The sequence below is a fragment of the Hordeum vulgare genome, chromosome 3H (assembly GCF_904849725.1).
Source record: "Hordeum vulgare subsp. vulgare chromosome 3H, MorexV3_pseudomolecules_assembly, whole genome shotgun sequence".
NCBI lineage: Eukaryota > Viridiplantae > Streptophyta > Magnoliopsida > Poales > Poaceae > Hordeum > Hordeum vulgare.
Genome location: NC_058520.1, coordinates 527,455,362 through 527,481,893, shown reverse-complemented (window position 1 = coordinate 527,481,893; position 26,532 = coordinate 527,455,362). Strand labels below are relative to the sequence as shown.

Below are 26,532 nucleotides of genomic sequence, written 5' to 3'. Positions count from 1 at the left end.
ACGGTGTTTTTAATATCGCCTAATTCTGGAATTTAACTAAATCCGAAAAACAACCTAAATATCTGATGGGCCGAACAGTGGGCGCGAGATAGCAAAAGGGTGCACGGGGCGAAGGATACCTTGGGCCGGTGGAGCGGGGAGGCGGCCGAGCCTGGCTGACGATGACGCTAACTGGGCCGGCTCGGGGGCCAGCTAAGCCGCGGTGGTGGCGAGCGCTCGCGAGGAGCTGGGCCGGCCCGCGATGGGCCGGAGGAGCGGCTCCACCTGGGCCGAACGCGGGGCGGGGCCCGAGAGGGAGGCGAGCGCTGCACTCGGCGTCGTCCCCGTCCTCCCGCAACCTCCAGCACGGGACCGACCCCATGGCGCTGCCGGCGACGGCTCGAGGCACGCGGCGGCGCGCGTCGCGAGGAACCCGGGGCGGATCCGACTGGGGAGGCGAGGTCGGGGCGGCGGCACGCCGGTGAGGAGGCGCGGCGACGAGCCGGCAAGGAGGCGCGGGACTGCGGCTCCGGGAGGCGACGGCGGGCGAGGGAGGAGCTGGCGGCGGGGCGCACCGGCCGGCGAGGCACAACGGCTGGGGTGCCGGCACGCGCGGGCTCGGGGGCTCCTCCCCTCGAGCTGGCGGTTGACGGCGGCGGCGCTGGAGACGCGGGGGGGGGGGGATCCGGGGCAGATCGGGGGCGGCGGCGGCTCGGGCCCAGATGGGCTCGGGCGGGCCTGCCTCGGGCTCGCGGGCCCTGGCGGCTGGCAGGAGGGAGGAGGAGAGGCTAGGGTTGGCTCGGATTTCGAGGTGGAGGAGGGAGTGGCTCTCTAATTAATGACGTGGGGGCTATATATAGACAAACGGGGGGGGGGGGGCTCGGTTAACCGGAATCGCGTTCCGGATCCAACCGCGGGGTCGGATTCGGACGATTCCGAACGCGGGAACGGGTACGTGGCCGTGTAGAGGGAATAACCGGAGACGAGAGGGAGAACGGGCGGCGCGGCACGAATTTAAAAACACCGACAAACGTCCGACGAATAACCGGAGACGGTGCCGCTACGGTCGACCGTTCGGGTACCAGACGGACTCCGATCGCGATGAAATTCGACATGCGGCCTAGCTATATATAAATAATACCGAGCGACAAATTCCAGCTCAATCGGAGAAAGTTTTATACACGCTTTAAAAACAGAGTTTCGACGGTGCCGCGGGCGCGTGCGTGTGCGGTCAGGCTCGGAACGAACAACAACGTTAACCCGCAACTAACAACGGATGCAAGTTTTGAAAATGGGCGGCAACGGAGACGCCGATGCAATGCAGACGACGCGCATGATGCGATGATGATGCGGCAACTGAAAATACCCACACGACGAAAATGAAAAGAAAAGGGGAAGCTTCTGGAACGTCGGCATCGGGCTGCCACAGGGATGCAGCTACTCGCAGGGGCAAGGCCTTCGGCGGCCGGCTCTGGGGCATGGGATCCTATTTGTGCGGTGGAGTCAGTTTGCATGTTGATTGAGTGTGCTAGCTTGTTCTGTAGTTACTCTGTAGCTACCCGTGGTCGAAGTTGGAAGCTCAATGTAAGCTGCACAGTTAAGCTTCTTTACTGGTGATGGTTTTTCCATGCTTGATTCTATGGGGCGTAGGAATTTTACTGAAAGTATCTTGATTTCCATAAGAATCTAAACCTGGCGTGAAAGATACATATTTGGGTAGATAAGTTTTAGTGATTGAAACTATTGCATGTTATTATTGGTGAATAAGTTCATGTTCATGGGCAAATAAACTCGAAGATCAGGGATAAATTGCTATCAATTTTGATTTGTTACTCTGACGTATTTTGTTGTCGATAAAATTATATTGTCAAGTGAGGCATGTAGCACATGTATTCAATCAAGACTGATTTTTTGATGGGAATAATTAATCATGAATTTTCTTGGGTTCTCTCGTGATATTTGGCAGTTGTAGAATATCATATTCATTATTCATATGAAATATGACATCTCCATTGTTACTGTAGAATATGATATACATTATTTATTTGATATATGACATCTCTATTATTACTACTGGAGCTGAAAAATATATTTAACAACTACCTAAACATATCTATTTTATCATCTATTACTGACTTTTTGGCTACCAGGTTCAAATAAAAAAGTTGTGCAAGTGCAACCTTATGTATGAATGTACAAAATATCTGTAGGTTAGCCAATAAAAATGATGAGCAAAAGTATTTCATCATAAAGTAGCCATGTGACCATATCTAGATTTATCGTCATCAAACATCTTCCTTCGACACATCATAGCTTCGTCAAACATCAAAGAAAAGTGTTTTTTGTGTTTTCACATTCCACAAGTAATTAAAGCCTTGATTTGCTCTACCCAACTTAGTGAAGAATCATTATGACCTTTTGAGAAACATCCAGATTGCTCCGCTAGGTTGAAATTCAAAAACCCAGTAGCTTATAAAGCCTATAATTAACTTTTCAAGATTATTAGATGATTTTCTGTCAAGATGAATACATGGATACTCCACTATCTACAGTATTGTAATTTTCTCTTCATGTTTGATACAACTCTATGATAGTTGCATCTTCACATAATCCGAAATATTGTTCAAACAAACTAACTCTTGGAGGTTTAGTTTTTTTTCTGATTGCAAAAAATGGATGACAAAGCTGAATTGAGCATCGTTGAGGATTTTGATAACCGACCATCAAAAAAGGCAAAATGCTCTGAATCAGTGTACTACTCTAAATTGCCAGAACGATCAGGTGTCTTGCTATATGAACCTCTAGGCACTCGGAAGGTAGGTGTACTGAGTTTTATTCTTTGTCTGAAGTGAGTTTGCATTCCCATATGCTCAATCACTTAATGAAAGTAAAAGGCCTCAAAAACACTTAGAAACAGCAGCCCTAAAAGCGCACCCCATTCATAAAAAAATTGTTTAGTTTTTGTTTTGTTTGGCCTTTACTCCAACGACACATATATTTGCTAGACTTTTTTTAAGATGGTCTGCTTAAAAAATAATTATTCTTCATGTTAGAGATGTTTGACGTGGGTAATAAATCAAATCATCAATTATGTTTTATACCATGCTTGTTGTCATCACTTATATTTTAAGCGATACTTATGTTTTTTTAAAGAAATCATGATGATTGTATCACGAATACCGGAGTCAATGATATTTTTTTCCCGTTGTAACGCACGGGTCATTTTCCTAGTTTTAATAAAGCAAATAGTGCTTCTTCCGTACGTCATCCAAATTGCCCTTAAAGTTGACTAAAATTATCCACCAATGCCACCTATAAGTCATAAAAAACGTTTCAAACAGGAAAATCTCCAGACTGGGCCGGCCACGTAGGCACCTCCTATATTACGCTCTCGGCGTTGAAAAAAGATGCAGAACACCTGTTTGGGCCGGCCCATGCGTGGGCGCCTGTGTTTTTGTTTAGTTTTTTTTTTCAGTGCCATTTTTTTTTCTACTTTAAATATTTTAGAACTTCAAAACAACTTTTCTCAATTTTAAGAAACTGAGAATTTCGAAATAAAATATTCAAAAAAACATATTTTTTTTGAGAATTCAAAACTACTCGGGAGTTTTGAAAAATGTTTGCATATAAAAAATGTTTAAACATTGAGAAAATGTCCATAAAATAAAAAAGTCAACGATTTTAAACAAAAGTCCGTGTAAAAATCTTAAAAACAGTCCGTGCCTCTGTTTTTAGTCTCATTTTTTATTTTCATTTTTCTGTTCCATTTTTTATTTAAATAATTTAGAACTTTGAAAAACTTTTGCAATTTATAAAACTGGAAATTTTGAAATAAAAGTGTGAAGAAAATATAAAATGTTTGTGAATTCAAAAAATGCTCAGGATTTTTGTATAAATATTCACATATTCAGAAAAATGTTCATAATTTTGAGAACAATGTTGGTGAAAACAATAAATGTCCATGATTTTGAAAAAAAATTTGTGTGTTATTTTTTGAGTGCAATTGAAAAAAAAGGTTGCTAATTCAAAAAATGTTTATGCATTTTTAAGAAATGTCCTAAAATTTTAAAGACATAATATGATCAGCACCATTGGAGATTATAATTGTTTTTCTTACATTGCAACACACGGGTCCTTTTGCTAGTCCCTTATAATTCTTTTACTCCCTCTGTCCGAAAATACAAGTCATAGGAACAAATGTATCTGGATGTATTTTAGTTTTATGTAAATCTATTTTTATATATTTATGCAACAAGTAATTCCGGACGAAGGGAGTAGAAAACATAGAAAATCACAAAAAATTACCACTCAAGACAGCATAGCCCCAGGCTTAACCTGCTGTTATATATAACAGAAATGGTTTATGTATTTTGGAAACTAAACTGTTTGAAATTAAATATTTATGTCATATTTAAAAGTATTCCTGTATAGGGGAACTATCTATTTTACCGAAGTTGGTTTTTTAAAATTGCTCATACGTGCCACCGGTAGGGATGCTAGCGGCGCGGGACAACCCGCTAAGCCGCAACGCCGCCCCGCATAATTAGCCCACTAAACGCCGCCGGACTAATCGCATTAGGTCAAGCGATTCTAACGGTCGGTCCGCAATGTCCAGCAGGATCCCGCATGTCCCGCGTATGAACTGAAATTTTCGCGGAGGCCGCTCCGGGGCAGCCGATGACCGGCAGCGGCGATGTGGTTCCCGCGTGGTTGCAGCGGGCTCTGGAGCTCTTGTTCCCGTCCAACCTCGCAGCGAAGGCGGTGCTTTTCGGCGGCGCTGCTCCCGATGCTGCCCACGAGCCAGGGCCCCGGGATCTGGGACCTGCCGCACATCCTCCTGCTCGGCTTCGTCATTTCCTACGGCGTGTTCGGCCAGAGGAACGCCGACGCCTTCGTCTCCCAGATACTCCAAGGGCCTCTGGTCTTCGAGGGGAACGGCGGCGACGGAGTCAGCGGCGGCGCCAGGGACGGCGGCGTCCAGGCGTGGAGCTCGCAGTACTACCCCGACGATCCCCTCGTCGTCATCGCCGACACCGGCGACGCTGGCGAGAAGCCGCTTCTCCTGCCGGTGAGCAAGCTCAAGCCGTCGGCCGAAGAACCTGCACCGGGCAACATAAGCGACGACGCCACCGATGAAGAAGCAGAGTTCCTCATCTCCAAGGAGGGAACAGGATACGGCGGCGCGCGCGAACACGACATGTCATCGCCGTCCTCCGTCCTCGACGCCGGCTTGACCCTGCAGGCTCGCCCTCGTTTTGACCGGCAGGTTCGACAACTCCTCCTCGTCGATCCACTCCGGGCACAGAGCCACAGAGGCGTTCAGGTGACATTCCTCGCCACGCGGTCCAGGTGCACCGCCGAGGCCACGCGGTCCAGGTGCACCGCCGAGGCCGTCGGCAGCGGCGTCCTCCATTGATCCATCTCATCCCCGTCGAAATTTAAGATCCCCACACGCAATCCATCATCTCCTTCTCGAGCGACTCATTGCACCGTCATGGAGACCCTCGACCAGTCAACCCTCAGGTTGGACCTGTAACCTGAGTCCGGCTCGTCGGCACCGGACATCCTCATCACCGTTGACATTGCTCGGGGTACACATGCTCGCTCGTACGGCAAGACGTTGCAGGCGCCCAGGTTATTAGTTGTCTTCTGCTTACACACTAAATAAATTCCAGGTTTGTGGCGGGTTTATGCGGGCTGCCGCATTGTCCCACCTTAATCCTAGCGGACGGTGTCCGAATGCCGCAAGTGCCCTCAGAATGCGCTGGAGCCCGCAATAACCAGTAGCGGGCAGCCGCAGCCCACCCCGCTTGCATCCTGAGCCACCGGAATGTAAAAAAAGTACTAGTTCACAGAATATATGTTCATACGGATCCACTTCCAATTCCTGGCTAAGGTTCAGTACAGTACTCGAGACATTACGAGTATCTTGAGTACAAAGGTGGCTACATGATGCCTCTGGCCGTAGCCGTAAGATGGAGACCCTGGTCGACGTAGAGCGTGATCATGGTCCTGTAATTGACGCCGGCGTCCTTGTCGCGCAGCTCGAGCACGAAGAAGCGGAGCAGCACGGCCGCGAAGATCTTCATCTGCCTGTAGGCGAATTCCTTTCCCAAGCAGATCCTCGGACCAGCCTGGAAAGCTGTGAACTTGAAAGGGCTCTCCGGCAGGAACTCGCCGCGCTCGTCCAGCCATCTTTCGGGCTGGAAGACAACGGGGCGTCCTCGCCCCACAGCCGCTCCATCCTGCCCATGGCGTAGGGAGCGTAGAACACGATGTCTCCCTTGCCGACGTTGTAGCCGTTGGGCAGAACGTCGTCCGAAAAGCATTCCTTGTTATCCTGAAACACCCCAAAAAATACAGAAGAACTCAGATCTGCAGTTATGATCTTACATGTTGGAATCCCAACAAGTTTAGAGTGTGCCGTCGACTAGTGGTAGATGGATGGACTCACCAGCGGAAGCGAAGGGTACAGACGGAGCGTCTCCGTCAGGGCGGCGTGCAGGTAGTGCATCTTGTTCAGCGCCTCGTCGGTGAGGCTCCGGGAGAAGTCGTCGATGGACGACGTGGCCTCGCCGGCGTCGGCTGCCTCCTTGCTAATCTTCTCCTGGACCTCCGGGTGCTTGCACATCATGTAGAGGAACCAGGCAAGCGCTCCGGCGGTCGTGTCCTTGCCGGCCATGACTATGTTCAGTATGATGTCTCTCAGGTACTTGTAATCCACCTTCCCGGTGTCGCTGTTGGTTGCCAGTATGAATCTGGACAGCAGATCATCCTTCGTCCCCTGTCAAGTCATTATCGTCAAGGAGAACCTGAGCTTCAGTTTCAAGCGTAACACAGTACAGTACTATATACTGTATGTACGTGCAACAAGTAACAACAAGTTAATGCAGGTCAGAACACGTTGGGTCACATACAGCGTCGTGCGCCTTGCCGCCGACGGACATCTCCTCCGCCCTGGCACGGATGTGCTTGTACACGAACTCGTCGACGACCTTGATCCTGTGCCTGAGCGCCGCCTGGGCGCCGACGTTGAGGAACCTCGACACCTTCCAGAACGCATCGACGTAACGGAGCAGGATGAACTCGCTGGCGTCGTCGAACGCCGCGGCGAAGCGGCTCCCCTCGTCCGACCCCGACAGCGTGTCGAGGTCCACGCCGAAGGCGATGGTGAAGATGGAGTCCATCGTCGCTTTCATCAGCAAGGCCTGATCCAAGAAACACATATACACATATTATACACATATCAGCAGTGTTAGGTTAGGTCACATGATGGCCTTGCAATTAACCAGAGCCCGCCAGGTTGACCTGGAAGTCCATGGGTTGCTTCGCGGCTGCGTCGCCGGAGACGATGTGCGCGAGCTTGGCGGCGTTCCGGTTGAAGACGCCGCCGCTGAAGTCCCGGAGGGCCCTCGTCGAGAAGTCGTAGCTGGCGATCTTCCTCTGCTGCTTCCACTTGTCGCCGTCCACCGCGAAGATGCCGTCTCCGAAGAGGTCGCTCATCTTGTCGTAGTTAGACGCGCCCTTTCATTGTGTTTGTTCATAAACATCACACACGCGCATATACTGCTGGGCCACTAATATAATCACTCTCTTGATAAAAATTAGTTAACAGCTTGTGTACCTTGCCGTAGTTGGGGAAGTTGGTCCTGAGGATGTGTTCCACCACCGCCGTGTCGGACGTGTAAATCTGCCTCCGTCCTCCCGGCGCCAGCAGCCGGAACGTCGCGTGCTCGCGGAACAGGTCCGTGAAGTAGTCGTGGAGCCGCCGGAGGTGGTATACCTGGTGGAACACCGTTCCGACCACAGGCGGGTGCGCTGCGCTCCGGCCGCGCCGCGGCCGACAACGATGGTGGCGAGGTACGAGCAGATCGCTAGCACCGCGAGGCCGGCAGCCACCAGCAAGGCCGGAGAGCACTCTGGCATTCCCGTCGCCATTGGTACTCGATCACTTGCTCGCGTCTGTACGTGTTGTGAGCTGAGCTATGAGTGTGACTCGGCCGGACGGCCGGCCGGGGCTTTAACTATTGGTGTCTGCTATATGTTCCATGTCGTGTTAAGCAGCATCAATTAGTACTGATACATGAGGATCTTACTAGGTTTTGACGGACCTAGTTAATTCAGCCAAGTCAACTTCACGTCCATTCAGAATTTGTATAGTAGTGGTTAACTAAGAAGTATGATTGTTCACCAAATATACTTAAGGAGTATGATGCAAGTACAGACCGCTCATTAGTTAAGTTGATTGATACTAGTGCTCTATACAATTGGCATACGTAATTATTACTGTTTTTTTCTTCGCAAAATGCGGTCTATGCGCAATTATGCTGACTTTGTTAGAAGTAAAATGAGAAGCAAGACAAAAGATGTAAATTGAATCGTTGTCTTTATTGATGATTGAGTACAAGGATATATAACCTTCGAGGGGATGCATCCAACAGACGCGATGGTCCGAAGAGACACGAGCGAACAGTCGCATCCCTTGTGCATGGCGGTTAGGGATAGTGGAGATTCTCCTTAATTAACACGTGGGTTAATTAAATCTCAACACTCCCCCTAATCTACACCATCCTTGTAGACATTGTCATCTTAAAAGCTCCTCCAAAAACCCCGTGGAAAAATGTGAAGAGTATAATATTTGATATGTTGCCAAAACTCCTTCAAAATCTAGTGGGAAAAATAAGGAGAAAATGCTGCAACATATAATAGTTGTTGTCTCCCTTAACTCAATATGTGAGAACAGAAAGTAAGACATATGATCTTGTGTTGATATTACCTCATTAAAAACATTTATGAGAACCTGTATAGTAAACTAATGAAGGGAAAAAGAGTATAACATGATGCTTGAACATGAATAATTCAGGAAGATACCCCCATGATCCTTGCAAATTTCGAAGCAGTCACATACCAATTCCATGAACATATTTCTGGAATGTAAAAGTTGGTAGAGACTTCGTAAGAAAATCAATCACATGATTTGATTTGCAAGATATGCATATAACGATGTTGCTTATTGCATAACTTGTTTGCATCCGGGCAACACAAGAAACATTATCATTGAGATAATGGTTGGTGGATGTAGCCATGAGGTGTGTTTCAAAGTCTCTTCATGAGAGGGCTATCGCACCTAGTAGGAACACCAAGATTTTCTATGATCTGACATAGCGAGGATCTGATCAATGTATCCGATGATATTGTTGTTTAGATTACTCTCAAACTTGAGAAACCAGGACAAGATGTTTGATGCCTTTGAAAATATCGATAGATATTCTTGAGTCCCAACCAATTGTGTTTGGTGGATCCAATTGCCTTATGGAACGTTGAGTCCCAATATCTCATTTTCATCGTCTCTTGGTCTAAATAGATCTTTCTCTACATCTAGAGAATGAACTACCACGAGAGTTATCGATGGATAAGATTTGTCCACAATGAATTTCTCCAATATATTTTGGATATAGACAACATAGTATACTATAATGTAGGAATGAATGTGCTCAAGTTGTAGTAACGAGCGGTATTTTGGTTTACCCAAATCCTTCATTTTAAACTCCGTCATTTAGATGATTACATATGTCGTCATTACATACACACAAGCATGGATAATCATCATTGTAGGAGTCATCCTTGTGCATAAGGAACTCACTACGCCGGTTTTACCATATGTACCGACAACAATAAGTCATATCGTGACATACTGATTTTTACACAATGTATCTTGCATTTTGCATTTCGATTCAGAAGTGAGATTCCATCGAGAATCAATCATATATGTCTGAATCTAGTGATCAACATGAATATGTGATCACTACATCTATCCACTACATAGATAGATGATTTTGGACTGTCAAAAATATAAGTTATCGGAAAGAGATTCCACCTGTGGAGATTAGATGGGTATCTCCGTGAACCCTTGTGCTACAATACTTTCTCTTTGTTTCACCACCTCATTGTTCTCAATTCTGTGTCCAGAAGAAAACTGGTGTAGGTTCTGCTTATGAATTGTTGGAAATATGCCCTAGAGGCAATGATAAAATGGTTATTATCATATTTCCTTGTTCATGATAATCATCTATTGTTCATGCTATAATTGTATTAACAGGAAACAGTAATACATGTGTGAATAAATAGATCACAATGTCTCCCTAGCAAGCCTCTAGTTGGCTAGCTCATTAGTCAATGGATGATCATGGTTTCCTGGTCATGGGCATTAGATGTCATTGATAACGGGATCACATCATTGGGAGAATGATGTGATGGACAAGACCCAATCCTAAGCGTAGCACTAGATCGTATTGTTCGTATGCTAAAGCTTTTCCAATGTCAAATATCTTTTCCTTCGACCGTGAGGTTGTGCAACTCCCGGATACCGTAGGAGTACTTTGGGTGTACCAAACGTCACAACGTAACTGGGTGCCTATAAAGGTGCACTACGGGTATCTCCGAAAGTGTCTGTTGGGTTGGTACGAATCGAGATCGGGATTTGTCACTCCGTGTGACGGAGGGGTATCTCTGGGCCCACTCGGTAGAACATCATCATGAGCTCAATGTGACTAAGGAGTTAGTCACACGATGACGTGCTACAGAACGAGTAAAGAGACTTACCGGTAACGAGATTGAACAAGGTATAGGTATACCGACGATCGAATCTCGCGCAAGTTCTATACCGACAGACAAAGGGAATTGTATACGGGATTGATTGAATCCTTGACACCGTGGTTCATCCAATGATATCATCCTGGAGAAAGTGGGAGCCACCATGGGTATCTAGACCCCGCTTATGGTTATCGGCCGGAGAGGTGTCTCGGTCATGTCTGCATGTCTCCCGAACCCGTAGGGTCTACACACTTAAGGTTCGATGACGCTAGGGTTATAGGCAATTGTTATACGAGGTTATCGAAAGTTGTTCGGAGTCCCGGATAAGATCCCGAACATCACGAGGAGCTCCGTAATGGTCCGTAGGTAAAGATTGATATATAGGACGGATGGTTTCGGACACCGAAAGTGTTTCGGGCGTCACCGGTAACGTACCGGGACCACCGGAGGTGGCCCCGGGGGTCCACCGGAAGGGGGCAACGACCCCGGGAGGCTAGATGGGCCAAGTGCGGGAGGGAACCAGCCCCTAGGTGGGCTGGTGCGCCCCCCCCCACTCAGCCCATGGCGCAAGAAGAAGGGAGAGGGGGGGACCCTAGCGCAGGTGGGCCTAAGGCCCACCAGAAGGGTGCGCCACCCCTCCTTCCCCCCTTGGCCGCCGCACCTCCCCCCATCTAGGGCTGCCGCCCCTCCCAGGAGAGGGAAACCCTCAAGGGGGCGCAACCCCTCCCTCCCCCTATATATAGTGGGCACTTTTAGGCTTTTGGAGACACGGTTTTCCATCTCCTCGGCGCAGCCCTGCTCTTCTTTCTCCTCCTCTCTGTCGGTGCTTGGCGAAGCCCTGCCGGGAGACCTCGTCTCTCCATCGACACCACGTCGTCGTGCTGCCGGAGATCTTCCCCAACCTCTCCCTCCTCCTTGCTGGATCAAGGTGCGGGAAACGTCACCAGGCTGCACGTGTGTTGAACGCGGAGGTGCCGTAGTTCGGCACTAGACCAGAATCACATCGCGATATGAATCGCCGCGAGTACGACTCCATCAACCGCGTTCTAGTAACGCTTCCGCTTAGAGATCTTCAAAGGTATGAAGATGCACTCACCCCTCTCTCGTTGCTGGTCTCTTCATAGGAAGATCTGAATATACGTAGCAATTTTTTTGAATTTATGCTACGTTACCCAACGGTGGCATCCGAGCTAGGTTTTCTATGCGTAGATTCTATGCACGAGTAGAACACAAAAGGTTGTGGGCGATGATTTGTCAATTTCTTGTTGCTACTAGTCTTATTCTTTTCTGGCGGTATTGTGGGATGAAGCGGCCCGGACCGACTTTACACGTACGCTTACGTGAGACTGGTTCCACCGACAGACATGCACACCGTGCATAAAGGTGGCTAGCGGGTGTCTGTCTCTCCTACTCTAGTCGGATTGGATTTGATGAAAAGGGTCCTTATGAAGGGTAAATAGCTTTGGCATATCATCGTTGTAGTTGTCACGTAGGTAAGAAAGCGTTCTTGCTAGAAACCCAAATCAGCCACGTAAAACTTGCAACAACAATTAGAGGACATCTAACTTGTTTTTGCAGGGTTTGACATGTGATGTGATATGGCCAAAGTTGTGATGTTGCATGTATGATGTATGAGATGATCATGTTATTGTAATAGGTTTCACGACTTGTATGTCGATGAGTATGACAACCGGCAGGAGCCATAGGAGTTGTCTTAATTTATTGTATGAGATGCAACGCCATGTGCTTACTACTTTTACTTCATTGCTAACGGTTAGCTATAGTAGTAGTGATAGTAGTAGTTGGCATGACGACTTCACGGAGACACGATGATGGAGATCATGGTGTCACGCCGGTGGCAATGATGATCATGCGATGCCTGAAGATGGAGATCGAAAGAGCAAAGATGATAATGGCCATATCATGTCACTATATGATTGCATTGTGATGTTTATCATGTTTTTCATCTTATTTCTTAGAACGACGGTAGCATAATAAGATGATCCCTCTTAAAATTTCGAGAACGTATTCCCCTAAGTGTGCACCGTTGCGAAGGACCGTTGTCTCGAAGCACCACGTGATGATCGGGTGTGATAGATTCTAACGTTCGCATACAACGGATGTAAGCCAGATTTACACACGCGAAACACCTAGGTTGACTCGACGAGCTTAGCATGTACGGACATGACCTCGAATACAAGAGACCGAAAGGTCGAACATGAGTCGTATGGTTGAATACGATCAGCATAAAGTTGCTCACCATGGTGACTAGTCCGTCTCACGTGATGATCGAACACGGGTTAGTCAACATGGATCATGTATCACTTAGATGACTAGAGGGATGTCGATTTAAGTGGGAGTTCATACTTAATTTGATTAAATGAACTTAATTGTCATGAACTTAGTCTAAAAGTTGTCTTTATAAATATTGTAGATGGCCAACATCAACCTCAATTTCAACGCATTCCTAGAAAAAAACAAGCTGAAAGATGATGGTAGCAACTATGCGGATTGGATTCGCAACTTGAAGCTCATCCTTGAAGCAGCTAAAAAGGCTTATGTCCTTGATGCGCCGCTAGGTGACCCTCCTGTTCCCGCAGCAGCTCAGGACATTCTGAACGTCTGGCAATCGCGGAGTGATGACTACTCTCTGGTTAGGTGTGGCATGTTATACAGTTTGGAAACGGGGCTCCAAAGGCGTTTTGAGCAACACGGTGCATATGAGATGTTCCAAGAGCTGAAGCTAGTTTTTCAAGCTCATGCCCGTGCCGAGAGATATGAAGTCTCTGACAAGTTCTTTAGCTGTAAGATGGAGGAGAACAGTTCTGTCAGTGAGCAAATACTCAAAATGTCTAGGTTACACGGTCGTCTGACTTCACTTGGAGTCGAACTTCCGGATGATGCTATAATTGACAGAATCCTCCAATCTCTCCCACCAAGCTACAAAGGTTTTGTGTTGAACTACAACATGCATGGGATGGAGAAAACCATTCCCGAGTTGTACTCGATGCTCAAGTCTACAAAAGTAGAAATCAAGAAAGAGCATCAAGTGTTGATGGTCAACAAGACCACTAGTTTCAAGAAGGGCAAGGGTAAGAAGAACTTCAAGAAAGACGGCAAAACCGTTGCCGCGCCCGGTAAGCCAGATGCCGGGAAGAAAAAAAAGAATGGACCCAAGCCTGAGACTGAGTGCTTCTATTGCAAGGAAAAGGGTCACTGGAAGTGGAACTGCCCCAAATACTTAGCGGACAAGAAGGCCGGCAACGTTAAAGGTATATGTGATATACATGTTATTGATGTGTACCTTACCAGCGCTCGTAGTAGCTCATGGGTATTTGATATCGGTGTTGTTGCTCACATTTGCAACACAAAGCGGGAACTGCGAAATAAGCGGAGACTGGCCAAGGACGAGGTGACGATGCGCGTCGGGAATGGCTCCAAGGTCGATGTGATCGCCGTCGGCACGCTACCTCTACATCTACCGTCGGGATTAGTTTTAAACCTTAATAATTGTTATTTAGTACCAGCTTTGAGCATGAATATTGTATCAGGGTCTTGCTTAATGCGAGACGGCTACTCATTGAAGTCAGAAAATAATGGTTGTTCTGTTTATATGAGTGATATGTTTTATGGTCATGCTCCGCTGGTGAATGATTTATTCTTGATGAATCTCGATCGTGATGTTACGCATATTCATAGTGTGAGTACCAAAAGATGTAAAGTTGATAATGATAGTCCCACATACTTGTGGCACTGCCACCTTGGTCATATCGGCGTTAAGCGCATGAAGAAGTTCCATACTGATGGACTATTAGAGTCTCTTGACTTTGAATCATTTGACACATGCGAACCGTGCCTCATGGGCAAGATGACTAAGACTCCATTCTCAGGAATAATGGAGAGAACAACCGACTTATTGGAAATAATACATACTGATGTGTGTGGTCCAATGAATGTTGAAGCTCGCGGTGGCTATCGTTATGTTCTCACTCTCACCGATGATTTGAGTAGGTATGGGTATATCTACTTGATGAAGCACAAATCTGAGACATTTGAAAAGTTCAAGGAATTTCAGAGTGAGGTCAGAATCAACGTGACAGAAAAATTAAGTGTCTACGATCTGATCGTGGAGGAGAATATTTGAGTCACGAGTTTGGCACACACCTAAGGAAGTGTGGAATCGTTTCACAACTGACGCCGCGTGGCACACCGCAACGCAACGGAGTGTCTGAACGTCGTAATCACACTTTATTAGATATGGTATGATCTATGATGTCTCTTACCGACTTACCACTATCATTTTGGGGATACGCATTAGAAACTGCAGCATTCACTTTAAATAGGGCACCGTCTAAATCCGTTGAGACGACACCGTATGAACTATGGTTTGGCAAGAAACCTAAGTTGTCGTTTCTTAAAGTTTGGGGCTGCGATGCTTATGTGAAGAAACTTCAACCAGAAAAGCTCAAACCCAAAGCGGAGAAATGCGTATTCATAGGATACCCTAAGGAAACTATTGGGTATACCTTCTATCTTAGATCCGAAGGTAAAACCTTTGTTGCCAAGAACGGATCCTTTCTAGAGAAAGAGTTTCTCTCGAAAGAAGTAAGTGGGAGGAAGGTAGAACTTGATGAGGTAATTACACCCCCTCTTGAACAGGATAGTAGCGCAGTGCGGGAAGTTGTTCCTGTCGGGGAACGTCGCATGGGAAACAAAAAAATTCCTACGCGCATGAAGACCTATCATGGTGATGTCCATCTGCGAGAGGGGATTTCCGATCTACGTACCCTTGTAGATCGCACAGCAGAAGCGTTAGTGAACGCGGTTGATGTAGTGGAACGTCCTCACGTCCCTCGATCAGCCCCGCGAACCGTCCCACGAACCGTCCCACGATCCGTCCCACGATCTAGTGCCGAACGAACAGCACCTCCGCGTTCAGCACACGTACAGCTCGACGATGATCTCGGCCTTCTTGATTCAGCAAGAGAGACGGAGAGGTAGATGAGTTCTCCGGCAGCGTGACGGCGCGAGGTATGTGGTCGGGCTGCCTTGGAAAAGTTGTCTCAAATCAGCCCTAATAGCTCCATATATATAGGTGGAGGGAGGGGAGGCTTGCCTTGAGGCTCAAGGAGCCCCAAGGGCTGCGCACCAAGGGGAGGAGGAGTCCTCCTCCAATCCTAGTCCAACTAGGATTGGAAGGTGGAGTCCTTCACTTCCTTCCCACCTCTTTTTTTTATTTTCTCTTTGATTTTCTATCTATGGCGCATAGGGCCTTCTTGGGCTGTCCCACCAGCCCACCAAGGGCTGGTGCACCACCCCCAAGGCCTATGGGCTTCCCCGGGGTGGGCTGCCCCCCCGGTGAACATCCGGAACCCATTCGTCATTCCCGGTACATTCCCGGTAACTGTGAAAACCTTCGGGTAATCAAATGAGGTCATCCTATATATCAATCTTCGTTTCCGGACCATTCCGGAAACCCTCGTGACGTCCGTGATCTCATCCGAGACTCCGAACAACATTCGGTAACCAACCATATAACTCAAATACGCATAAAACAACGTCGAACCTTAAGTGTGCAGACCCTGCGGGTTCGAGAACTATGTAGACATGACCCGAGTGACTCCTCGGTCAATATCCAACAGCGGGACCTGGATGCCCATATTGGATCCTACATATTCTACGAAGATCTTATCGTTTGAACCTCAGTGCCAAGGATTCATATAATCCTGTATGTCATTCCCTTTGTCCTTCGATATGTTACTTGCCCGAGATTCGATCGTCAGTATCCGCATACCTATTTCAATCTCGTTTACTGGCAAGTCTCTTTACTCGTTCCGTAATACAAGATCCTACAACTTACACTAAGTTACATTGCTTGCAAGGCTTGTGTGTGATGTTGTATTACCGAGTGGGCCCCGAGATACCTCTCCGTCACACGGAGTGACAAATCCCAGTCTCGGTCCATACTAACTCAACGAACACCTTCGGAGATACCTGTAGAGCATCTTTATAGTCACCCAGTTACGTTGCGACGTTTGATACACACAAAGCATTCCTCGGGTGTCAGTGAGTTATATGATCTCATGGTCATAGGAACAAATACTTGACACGCAGAAAACAGTAGCAACAAAATGACACGATCAACATGCTACGTCTATTAGTTTGGGTCTAGTCCATCACGTGATTCTCCTAATGACGTGATCCAGTTATCAAGCAACAACACTGAAAGGACCACGATGACGCCTAGAGGGGGTGAATAGGCTATTTAAAAACTTCTTCTGATTTGGCTTAAACCTAATGCGGAAATAAACTAAGAGGATACTTTTCAAGCACAAATCCTAAATGCAATAGGCACCGCAACGTGCACCAACAACACGATCTACCAAGATGGACACAACACGGTTACTAACAAGCACAAGTAAGTTACACAAACTTACTTGAGCTATATCACACGACAAGTAGGTGAACGACACAAGATACTAGATCACACTATAGCACACGATATATCAAAAGATGCAAGTGTGAACGTGTGGATATAGAGGGTATGCTTGAACGATTAATCTTGTACAAAGAAATAGCCAACACAATATAATGAGCACAAAAAATATGCAATGTATGTATGCTCAAGTAACACAAATAAACCACAAGTAAGGAGTTAGGGTTAAGGATAACCAAGGTCACTGAGACGAAGATGTATCCCGATGTTCACTTCCTTGGAGGGAAGCTAGTCACCGTTAGAGAGGTGGATGTTACCACGAAGGCACACCAACGCCACGAAGGCTCACCCTATTCTCCCTTTGAGATAACACCACGAAGGCGTTTCTCAACCACTAGTGGTAAGCCTTTGAGGTGGCTTCCAAACTCTCACAAACTTTTCCGGGGGAAATCACACGGATTGATTCCTCTCCGAAGAACTCCTACCGCCTAGGAGTCTCCAACCTCCAAGAGTAACAAGATCACGAGGAATGCTCAAAACTTGCTCAAATCTCAAATAACTTGGGTTGAGAGGAGGAGAGGGATACGATCTATCCTTTGATTGGAACAACTCTCAAAGGGGCTCACAAATGCTCTTGGGATCTAAGATTTGGTGTGAACAAATGTGTGTGAGGTAGAAATGTGTTCTTATGAGGATATGGCTGTGTTGGGCACCCTCTCACGAAGTGGGAGGGGGGTATATATAGTGGGGAGAGTAAAACAACCGTTGGGGTCACTTAAGTCTGACAGTGGTCGGACATCCGACAGTTCTCGGATGTCCGGACTCCCACAAGGGGTCGGACGTCCGGCAGGGGTCGGTCGTCCGAGGGATGTAAATATATCAGGAACCACTGTGTAGTCGAACAGGGACCGGACGTCCGGAGGAAGGTCGGACGTTCGGCCCTCGGACGACAAGAGGAGGCCGGAAGTCCGAGTTATTTAACTCAAATTTCTCTGGTGCAAGGTTCCGGTTTTCCGAAGGGGGTCGGATGTCTGGAGAGAGCCGGACGTCCGGCCCTCGGACGTCCGGAGAGAGCCGGAAGTCTGAGTTATTTGACTATGGATTTCTCTGGTATAAGGTTCCGGGTTTCCGAAGTGGCCGGGCGTCCGTCCCTCGGACGTCCGGAGGAAGCCGGATGTCCGAGGCATTGGTTCTGTTTTCAGATAACAGAAGAGCAGTGGAGATGTGGTATGAGCAGAAAAGTAGAGATGTAGTTTGAGCAAGTTCATCGCAAAACCTGTGATCCCCTCTTAATAGTGTGGGATCCCTAAAGACTCAAGAATCATAAAAGGGGTACTGATGATCCATACTTGAGTGTATACTTTTATTCGCTGATGATCACTTCGCACCACTAACGTCAAAGGAACTGATACCTTTGAGTTAGCCCTTTTACTTGAGCTTGATGTTGTTGTTCCTTCTTGGCTCAAGTTGAAAGCAAGACATGATGAAGTCTTCAAGCAGCTCTCCCATACACAATGTGGAAATCCTAGCTTATGTATTCATCTTCATTTGTCCACCATGTGAACATCCACAAGAATCAAGCATGTAGTGCTCAGGAATGCTTATCTTGATCTTGTCCTTGTTAGCACATGAGCTTGTCCTTATCAACACATGATCATTAACAATAGTTTCAATGATATATTCGTGCTGATCCACTTGAACTTGCACACCACAATCTGGATGACGATCACCACTTGATGTCATCCTTCATGGGTTGTATGAGATCTTCCTTTTGACGCAAGCCCATGGAAGCACACCTAACCCCCACATAGGACTCTCACAAAGACCATGGGTTAGTACACAAACACGTAATGGACAATACTTACCATACCATCGGATCACTTGATCCCTCTCGGTACATCTTATACGCTTTGTGTGTTGATCATCTTGATTTACTCTTTGTCTGAGATCTTGATCAACCTAGTGTCTCTATGACCATTTTTTGGATAATACCTTGAATACCATCTTGGTCATCATATAAACTCCTTGAACCCAACAGATGGACTTCAAGAAGTGCCTATGGACAAATCCTATAAATATAACTTAAGGCAACCATTAGTCCATAGGAATTGTCATCAATTACCAAAACCACATATGGAGATATATGCTCTAACAATCTCCCCCATTTTGGTAATTGAAGACAACCACTTCAAGAGAGTTTATATAAGGAAATAAGCATAACCAAGCGCACACATACAGGGTTATAATGCATGCGTGCAAGATGTAAATGCTTACGCAATAAAAGCAAAACCCTCTAAACATATCCAAAGTAAACTCTCTAAACTTCTCCCCCCATTGGCATCGATTGCCAAAATGGACGAAAAGTTTAGAAAGCCAATATAGTAGGTGGTCCTCCAAAAAGTGTGTACTTCTCAGCAAATGAGTGCAGAGAAATACACAAATACAATGATAAGTAGTTGGAGGAAAACAAACTATATTGAGGACCCAAAGATTGCAAATAAAAGGATCGTATGCCACAAGGACATACAAAAATAGAGGCAAGCAATCAAAAGATTCTAGATGGAACAAACAATCATTTGGTCCTTCGAACCACATGAATAAAAGATATTATGGTAAAGGCAACATAGTGTTTTATCAAAAAACTAGAGAAGCTCCCCATGATTTGTGCACTAATACGAGATTTTTGTATTTGATACAGGTGCACAAAATAGGATCGTTGCTCCCCCAAAATTAATAAAAAAACACAACGAGTGCAAGAAGATAGATGAGACAATAAGCATATCAATTGCACAGAACAAATGGTTGAGCAACATGTAAAAGAAGCAACTTAAGAATAGGCTCAACCAAAGTAATGTGTGTGAGTCATGGCAAAGCACTTGAGACGACTAAGATAAGGATGAGCATTACTCATCAACATAGTCTTGATGAAATGGGATACAAAGTGAAAGACATATCATTCCCACACACACATACTAGAAAATGGGTTCACAAGCTTACTAATAAAAAAAATAAGAACCAACACTTGTGACAACCCATTGTGAAGATAGGAAGTAAGAACCTTGTCAAGAGGAGGGATACTAATTGAAATGGCAAAACCCTCATCAAGACAAGCATGAGGAAAAATAATCTTCACGGCCAAAGAGTGCATGAAGATGTAGGAAGATAAGATACGCACTCAAAACAAATCCTTTCACGAAGCCACCAAAACTAAAAAAGGAAATGCAATGATGGACGTGAAAGAAAAGAGGATATCAATTAGAGATGTAACTTCTCTCATGTGTAAAAGATTCTAAGTAGAAGACAATCATGATGATATATATCCACAAAGAAGGATGTACACACGAAATGGTTACAAGAAGGAACAAACTAGATATCCAAAAGGAAGTCATAAATATATCAATGAGATCTTTTGCTTGGAAGCATGGCACATGGCCTAATATTTTCTTATTGTACAATATGAACTTCCAACATACAAACATCAAAGACATCCCAACTAGTAGTAAGACATCATCGTTCGGATGCTTTGAGAAAGCAAACAAGTGCTACAAGAACGAATCAGGAGATTCATGCCATGATGCAACCTGGAAAAGAAAAGACAGGTTGGGGCCTTTGCAAGAAAAGAATGCATGAAGTGGATACTTGTTACCGAGACAACATTGGATTGATGTAGTAGATAGTTGTTCTTTGATCATCCTAACTTGGCTCCAATAATCACATGGTCTCAACACCTTCCTTATAGGTGAGCCGAGCATCCAATGCATCTCCAGTTGTTCCCGGAACAGCAAAACAAACAAAATGGTGCCCAAACTCATTGGGACCAAAGAGTTAGAAAACCAGCAATACATAGGACAAACTCCACATACATATGTGCATATAGATAAGAATTTGAATTTCATGCACACTTTAGCCAATTTATGACAAGGTGGATTTTCCCCTATATATTGGGTCAAAGAAGGAAAGCAAGCAAAAGAAGTTGTATATAGTAGATATGCATGCTCAAGACTCTCAAGAATCAACTCAACACAAAGCTGATAAGTCACCAAAAGACAAGCTATCAAGTGATAATAAGATCCTAAACAAAAAAGAACTATCACTTGAAGGATATCAATTAAAAGATACCTCAAGGAATGAGATATCCATTGACCCATGCCAAATAAAAGGAAACAAGAAACCAATTGAAGGAAAACAAACACGAGGTATCTCATTTCCAAAAGAGAGCTAGGTTCCAACAAACCAAGCCCTCGACAAATTTTCATGATGGCACAAAGCATCATAAAGAGCAAGACTTGCCTCCCATCAACACACACTTGATGGGGATCAAAAGATTTTATGATGGGTGAATAAAGAGAGTGTTCTAAATAAAATAGGATAGCTCCCCCAAGGGACATGCATTATATAGAATTTGCATTTAAATACAAAATGCACACGATGGGATCATCACTTTCTCTATATCTATAAAAACACTAGACATGTTAAAATAGATCCATAAGAGTCAAGGAAGACAAACGAAACACAAAATCCAATGTAAAGACGATTAGCAATTCCTATCACATGATGGGAATACCACTTGTCAAGGACAAGAAGTATTTTGGAAGTGATACTCATTGGTAGATCGCAAATATATCCAAGATCACCTTTACCCATAAAACGCAAGCAAATGACACTTGTAGAGCTAACATGCCACCTAGGAACAAGATAATTTACAATATCAACACTAAGTGGCAACACCTCAAATGTACACATTTTATAGGTTTGTAATATGCTCATAGCATATTACTCCCCCATAATGTGATAAACCAACAATATTAACAAGTGGCAAATTAAAACCAACAAGAGATAATTAATGGACCATATAGAATTTGAATTTCTCATGAGTAAGACATACCACATAGAAACTAGATAATCTTGAAATATCAAAACTAAGTGGTATTCCCCATGTATACACATTTATAGGATTGTGAGGTGTGCAAAGCACATCACTCCCCCACAATGGGATAGTCCATTAATCTCTCACAAGAGCCAACAAAAATACAAACAAGATGCAAAAAGACTCAATACAAGACTCACATGTACATGATATGCAAACCAACATACACATACTCGATTACTCAAGATAAGCAAGTTGGAAGCACAACATATACAAACGCATGCAAGGTACAAAACCACAACATGCAAAGGGGCAAGCACCTAACAATGTAAACAGTTTAAGTACAAGTTACCGTAAGGAGGCACATTGGATATAAGATAGAAACTCGATAATCCAAATGACTTGGCTTGAGATAATATGAATGATGAAGACCTCTTAATTCTTCATTATGTATCCAAGTCTCTAATGTCCTCCATAGTCACCTATTGATCAAGTTTGAGCTTGTTGGTCCCCAACTACGTTGGGTCCTAAGAGGTTAATCACAATAGGCTTGGCAACCCAAATGGTTCTTTTCTTGACACCATTTTGAGTACCAACAAACTTGGCAAACACATTGCCGGCCTTATCCTTCCCAAGGGAATAGATATCATCAATAGTGATTGGGTTGGATAAGTTACCTCTTGTGCAAGACGAAGCGACGTGACCCTTCTCACGACATAAGTAGCAACATCTACCCTTTGCTTTCTTCCCAGTTGATTTCTCACCTCGGGGAGTGTTGGCTTGGGTCTTATTGGGAAGAGGCCTTCCTTCAACTTGTAGCTGAATATGTGATTGAGTTTGTGGCCGCTTCCCTTGTTGCTTGTGACTTTGAGACTTCGTCTTCAGAGGGCAAGATCTAACATGGTGCCCTTTAACTTTGCACTTGAAGCTAATTATTTTGGCCGAATTCTTGACTTGTTCTAGGCCCCTCTTGTTCTTGTTTGAGTTTACTCCAACATCATTTTTGTCATTCGGAGATGTTTGCTCACACAGGACATTGTTGAGTGTGGACATCCCTTCATGACACTGTTCCAAGTCTTTCTTCAAAGAAGTGACTTGGGCCTTGAGCTCTTCAATTTCCTCTGCACGGTTAGTATCAATGCAAGTACTAGAGGAAGTGTAAGCTTCAATGTTAGAGCAACAAGGCAAGGAAAGTAATTCATCACACGAGGTAGCAACATTATGAGTAGACGAATTACGAGGACTAGCACATGGAAATATAGTACTTTGACTAGAAGTAGTGCCATTGTCCACATGAGGCTCACTTGATGTTACCTTGGTGATGATATCCTCATGAGCTAACTTTTGCACATTATAGGATGTTAGAAGATCGGCATGAGAGCTTGTGAGCATTACATGGTTTTCTTCCAACTTCCCATAATTGCTAGTTAGTAAATCAAGTTGAGCACGTAGCTCAATATTCTCCTTCAATATTGATACTTCAAATGAGGTAGAGTTAGATGTACAAGTATCATCAACAATATGAGAGGAGTAAGTAGCAAACAGAGACTTCTCATGGGTAGATTGAAGCTCCTCATAGATCTTAGGGGTTTTGATGAGCTCTCCCTTGACATTATTGCATTCAAGGAGAAGGACCTCAAAATCCTTTTTAAGTTTATCATGAGCAACTTCAATCTCTCCTTTTGAAGATCTTAAGTCTCTACATGCTTGATGACTCTTCTCAAGTTCATGTTCAAGTTGTTCACTTTTAGCTTGTTCATGATTAAGTGAATCATTACAATTTTCAAAGTAAGCAAGAACATCTTGGAATCTTTGAAGAGCGTTATTTTTAGCTTTATGAAGAATTTTACTGATCACATAGATATTTTCAGTCAAGTCATCATCATCATCCTCATCGCAAATATCATCGTTATTGCACAGGGAAGATGATACCTCATTATTACCTCTTGCCATGAGGCACATGTGAACTGGAGGAGTTGATGATGATTCTTTTGGTGAATCAGATTCTTCATTAGTCAAAAGTACTTCATATTTCTTGATTTCCCCTAAATGATTAGTCATATAGCAACTAGGGAGAAACAAGATATCTTGATCAAGAGGACACGGGAAAGCAGGCATATCACCACAGACATTTGTCGAGGGATCTTTAGGTGAAATGCATGACCTATCAGCACAATAATTTACACTCTGTGTGGTGCTAGATATGCTCGTGTCCATAGAGGCTATGACATTTTCATCAACATATATTTCTTCACTCACCATGTCATTACCTTGTGAGATTGAAGATGTTGAGGTGTGCAAGCAATCGGATATGGAAGTAGTGGTGGACTCTTTATGATCAAAAAGAGTGAAGAGCTCATGCACCAACTCCTTCATCATAATATCGTCTTCATCAAGATTGGACCCACCATATATATCTTCAAGTTTAGTCCAAACTTCATGAGCTGACTTGCAAGTCGAGATAGACTTAAACACTTCAGGACTTATGGTTCGATGAATGGCAAGAAAAGTCTCACAATCAAGATACATTTCATTAGTAGATGAAGATGCATCATCCTTTTTGTCGGCAATCCCTACAAGAACAATTCATAAAGTATTTGGGCCCATGGCCCGAAAGTGATGAAGCATATGAATTCTCCATAGGGTATAATTTGTGCCATCAAAGTCAAAGGTGTCATTGTGCACTAATCCAATAGTCGACATCGATACTCTCTAGGTCGTGAAACCTAATTAAAGAGAGACCTTGCGCTGATACCAATTGAAAGGACCACGATGACGCCTAGAGGGGGGTGAATAGGCTATCTAAAAACTTCTTCTGATTTGGCTTAAACCTAATGCGTAAATAAACTAAGATGATACTTTTCAAGCACAAATCCTAAATGCAATAGGCACCGCAACGTGCACCAACAACACGATCTACCAAGATGGACACAACACGGTTACTAACAAGCACAAGTAAGTTACACAAACTTACTTGAGCTATATCACACGACAAGTAGGTGAACGACACAAGATACTAGATCACACTATAGCACACGATATATCAAAAGATGCAAGTGTGAACGTGTGGATATAGAGGGTATGCTTGAACGATTAATCTTGTACAAAGAAATAGCCAACACAATATAATGAGCACAAACAATATGCAATGTATGTATGCTCAAGTAACACAAATAAACCACAAGTAAGGAGTTAGGGTTAAGGATAACCAAGGTCACTGAGACGAAGATGTATCCCGATGTTCACTTCCTTGGAGGGAAGCTAGTCACCGTTAGAGAGGTGGATGTTACCACGAAGGCACACCAACGCCACGAAGGCTCACCCTATTCTCCCTTTGAGATAACACCACGAAGGCGTTTCTCAACCACTAGTGGTAAGCCTTTGAGGTGGCTTCCAAACTCTCACAAACTTTTCCGGGGGAAATCACACGGATTGATTCCTCTCCGAAGAACTCCTACCGCCTAGGAGTCTCCAACCTCCAAGAGTAACAAGATCACGGGGAATGCTCAAAACTTGCTCAAATCTCAAATACCTTGGGTTGAGAGGAGGAGAGGGAGACGATCTATCTTTTGATTGGAACAACTCTCAAAGGGGCTCACAAATGCTCTTGGGATCTAAGATTTGGTGTGAGCAAATGTGTGTGAGGTAGAAATGTGTTCTTATGAGGATATGGCTGTGTTGGGCACCCTCTCACGAAGTGGGAGGGGGGTATATATAGTGGGGAGAGTAAAACAGCCGTTGGGGTCACTTAAGTCTGACAGTGATCGGACATCCGGCAGTTCTCGGATGTCCGGACTCCCACAAGGGGTCGGACGTCCGGCAGGGGTCGGTCGTCCGAGGGATGTAAATATATCAGGAACCACTGTGTAGTCGAACAGAGACCGGACGTCCGGAGGAAGGTCGGACGTCCGGCCCTCGGACGACAAGAGGAGGCCGGAAGTCCGAGTTATTTGACTCAAAATTCTCTGGTGCAAGGTTCCGGTTTTCCGAAGGGGGTCAGACGTCTGGAGAGAGCCGGACCTCCGGCCCTCGGACGTCCGGAGAGAGCCGGAAGTCCGAGTTATTTGACTATGGATTTCTCTGGTATAAGGTTCCGGATTTCCGAAGTGGTCGGGCGTCCGTCCCTCGGACGTCCGGAGGAAGCCGGATGTCCGAGGCATTGGTTCTGTTTTCAGATAACAGCAGAGCAGTGGAGATGTGGTATGAGCAGAAAAGTAGAGATGTAATTTGAGCAAGTTCATCGCAAAACCTGTGATCCCCTCTTAATAGTGTGGGATCCCTAAAGACTCAAGAATCATAGAAGGGGTACTGATGATCCATACTTGAGTGTATACTTTTATTCGCTGATCATCACTTCGCACCACTAACGTCAAAGGAACTGATACCTTTGAGTTAGCCCTTTCACTTGAGCTTGATGTTGTTGTTACTTCTTGGCTCAAGTTGAAAGCAAGACATGATGAAGTCTTCAAGCAGCTCTCCCATACACAATGTGGAAATCCTAGCTTATGTATTCATCTTCATTTGTCCACCATGTGAACATCCACAAGAATCAAGCATGTAGTGCTCAGGAATGCTTATCTTGATCTTGTCCTTGTTAGCACATGAGCTTGCCCTTATCAACACATGATCATTAACAATAGTTTCAATGATATATTCG

General features: G+C 45.1%; 2 pseudogenes; one reads left to right on the top strand and one right to left on the bottom strand.

Annotated features, from left to right (window-relative positions):
* Window positions 1-241: 241 nt before the first annotated feature.
* LOC123441971 lies at window positions 242-5,395 on the top strand (annotated as a pseudogene).
* Window positions 5,396-5,710: 315 nt separating this feature from the next.
* LOC123440419 lies at window positions 5,711-7,917 on the bottom strand (annotated as a pseudogene).
* Between the last annotated feature and the right edge of the window lie 18,615 nt (window positions 7,918-26,532).